The following is a 3,772-nucleotide window of genomic DNA, read 5'->3' as shown; positions in this document are numbered from 1 at the left end:
AAGAAATGTTGTTATTCAATCCTTCAGTTGTGTCCTTATTATGGGGGTTTTCTTGGCAAAGATACTAAAAAAGTTTACTTATTCCTTTTCCGGTTGATTAAGCTGAAGAGAGGTTAAGTGACTTGCCTGTAGTCACACAGGTAGTAAGTGTCTGAGGCCTGAATTTTACTCAGATCTTCCTGACTCCAAGCCTAGCACTCTATCTACTGAGCCATACAGCTGCCTCTAGCAGAAGAGCAGAGTTAGGAAAATGAAGAAAATTGACTAGATGATACATAAGGTCCCTTCAGTTAAATTCAATAAATATGCACTTTAAAGAAATGAAAAAGTGTTTGCTCTCAAAGATATATTCTACCTGAGGAAAATAAGACCATCATAGATGAACATAAACAAAAATATGCACAGTAAATTTGGTTGAAGGTGAAAGCAAGAGGAGATCAGAAAAAGATCTGAGGGATACCTGAGCTATGCTTTGAAGGAAGCTAGGGAATGAGGAGAAAGGGCATTCTGGTTAAGGGCAGAGCCACTGCAAAGGCTGAGAAATGAGAGATGAAATGTCACGTACAGGAAAAAACAAAAAGGCCAGTTTGGCTAAGACATAGACATCCTAACAGAGAGTACGCAAGACCAGTCTGGAAATATAGAGTGGAGCCAGACTGCAAATTGCTTTCAGTGCCAAACAGAGGAGTTTGGATTTAATGCTAGAGAGAGCAAAGAGTCACTAAAACTTCCTGAGCTGGGAGTGTAAGATCTGAGGAATATCATTTTTGTACCTATGTAGAAATGAACAGCACAAGATAAAATTTTGAAGCAGGGAGACCAATTAAGAGGATGAGAGCAGTAGAATAACTGTAAATCCCATAAAACCTTAGGCAAGACTGGAAACCAGGATACTTTTGTTTTACTATCAGCTGAAAGCTCTGAGCCTTCACTATAATGTGAGCGACCAGACATCACAAAATGAGACATTAGTGCCATGGAAAACATAATTTTTGAAGTCAAAATATGCACATTAAAAACTACCTCATATTAAAAAATTATCCTCTTACTCCCTCTGTATGTAGACATCCCCTACACACACACACACAGACACGGACACACACACACACACACACACACACACACACACACACACACACAAGATGACTGCTAGCTTGCTTAACACTCATCCTACAGCTGAAGAAGGACCTTTTTTTTAGATAATTGCATTAAGAGAACACTGAGAGAGGGCTTTTTTCCTGTACGAATATGAACAGACCAGAAATTTTCCTTGTTTCTGACTTTGGATGCTGTTCTTGGTTATTTCCCTATGCCATGGTACTAAATCTTCCTTGGCCAGTGACATTTCAATCAAAAAATGCTAGAGTGAGCTCACATGCAGTTATATTTTTCTGTAATCTGCCTTCTGACTTCCCTTTCCGTTTAGATTCAGTGTCATGCAGATGTTCAGTGGTACCTGCTACCAGCCCATCCATTTCCTCCTTTCCAGTATCCCATGGCTGGAGTCCAGGCATATCTGGATCTCCATCCCACTGCATGTCATGTATGTGATTGCTCTTCTGGGAAACTGAATTATCTTCTACATTGTACAGAAAACCCCTAGCCTGCATGAGCCCCAGTATATCTTCCTGTCCATGCTGGCAGGAACAGACATGGGCATGTCTGCATCCACACTGCCTACACTGCTTAATATCTTCCCCTTTAATCACCCAGAGATTGAGTTTCACAGCTGCCTGGCCCAGATTTTCTTCATCCACACATTCTCTTCCATGGAGTCCGCCATCATTCTGGCTATGGCCTTCGATCACTTTGTGGCCATACTCAACCCAATGCACTACACTGAGGTCATGATCCATCCTCGAATCATTGGAATGGGGATGGTAGCTGTTATGAGGGGTATGGCCCTGATGGCACCTTTGCCCATACTGCTCAAGACACTGCCCTTCTGCAAGAGCATCATTCTCTCCCATTTCTTCTGCTTCCATCCTTATGTGATGAAGGTGGCCTGTGGTTCCATCAGGGTCAACATTATCTATGACTTGGCCCTGGTCTTCTGCTCCTTTGTTATTAACTCTGTGTTCATTGTCCTCTCTTATGCCCTTATCCTCAACACAGTTCTAGGCATTGCTTCCCAAGAGGGACGACTCAAACCTCTCAACACCTGTGTCTCACATAATCTCACTGTTCTCATCTTCTACGTACCACTCATTGCCTTGGCCTTGATCCACAGAATTGGCAAATATCACTCCCCCCTTCCCCACATCACCATGTCCAATATCTTCTTTTTCTTCACACCTGTTCTCAACCCATTGGTGTATGGCATGAAGACTGAACAAACTAGAGTTGTTTGATTTAGGTTGCTGAAGACCAGAGAATACGGGGAAAAGGGAAAAGCAGTATCTCATTAAAGAGACCAATGAAGTTACTCTGTTGGACTGCACTGAGAATTGGAGAAGAAGAATGGGGAGCTGTATTTTTCTTTCAGAATATTCTTTCTCTTCTATTTGACATGAGATTCACCTTCAAAATTCATAAGGTCACAGAATTTTGAATCTAGAAGTAAATTTGAGATTTTCTAGTCTTTGGGTCTTTAAACCATGCCCTGCCAAGAAGTCCATAGATAGATTTCAGGGATCCCACAAACTTGCAAATTTTAACATTTTTTACTTAATATTTTTAGTTTTCAGCATTAATTTTCACAAGAATTTCAATTACAAATTTTCTCCCCGTTTCCACCCTCCCCCCACTCCAAGATGGCATATATTTTGATTGCCCAGTTCCCCAGTCAACCGTCCCTTCTGCCACCCCATTTCCCCCCATCCCCTTTTCCCTTGCTTTCTTGTCGGGCAAGAGAGATTTCTATGCCTCCTTGCCTGTAAATCTTATTTCCTAGTTGCATGCAATAACTTCTTTTTGAACATCTGCTTTTAAAATTTGAGTTCCAAATTCTCTCCCCCCTTCCCTCCCCACCCACCCTCTGTAAGAAGGCAAGCAATTCAACATAGCCCACATGTGTATCAATACGTAAAACCCTTCCATAATACTCATGTTGAGAAAAAAACTAACTATATTTTGCTCCTTCCTATCCTACCACCCTTTGTTCAATTTTTCTCCCTTGACCATGTCCCTTTTCTAAAGAGTTGCTTCGAATATCTATGTATATATATATATATATATATATATATATATATATATATATATATTCACTTCAGCTACCCTAATACTGAGGTCTCAAGAATTATACACATTATCTTTCCATGTAGGAATGTAAACAAAACAGTTCAACTTTAGTAAGTCCCTACTGATTTATCTTTCTTGTTTACCTTTTCATGTTTTCTTGATTCTTGTGTTTGAAAGTCAAATTTTTATTCAGCTCTGGTCTTTTCACTCAGAAAGCTTGAAAGTCCTCTATTTTATTGAAAATTCATATTTTGCCTTGGAGCATGATACTCAGATTTGCTGGGCAGGTGATTTTTAGTTTTAATCTTAGCTCCATTGACCTCTATAATATCATATTCCAAGCCCTTCGATCCCTTACTGTAGAAGCTGCTAGATCTTGTATTATTCTGAAAGTGTTTCCACAATAATCAAATTCTTACTTTCTGACTGCTTGCAGTATTTTCTCCTTGATCTGGGTGCTCTGGAATTTGGTGACAATATTCCTAGGAATTTTCTTTTTGGGATTTTGAGGAGGCGATCGGTGGATTCTTTCAATTTCTATTTTACCCTCTGGCTCTAGAATATCAGGGAAGTTGTCCTTGATAATTTCTTG

The 3,772-nt window shown here is 40.0% G+C and overlaps 1 pseudogene; it reads left to right on the top strand.

Moving 5' to 3' along the window:
* The first annotated feature begins 1,436 nt into the window (after positions 1 to 1,436).
* Positions 1,437 to 2,351, top strand: LOC118836577 (annotated as a pseudogene).
* The last annotated feature ends 1,421 nt before the right edge of the window (positions 2,352 to 3,772 follow it).

Source organism: Trichosurus vulpecula, chromosome 2, assembly GCF_011100635.1.
Source record: "Trichosurus vulpecula isolate mTriVul1 chromosome 2, mTriVul1.pri, whole genome shotgun sequence".
In the NCBI taxonomy this organism is placed as follows: Eukaryota; Metazoa; Chordata; class Mammalia; order Diprotodontia; family Phalangeridae; genus Trichosurus; species Trichosurus vulpecula.
The sequence above is the reverse complement of the archived record's forward strand: the minus strand, read 5'-3'. Positions and strand labels throughout refer to the sequence as shown.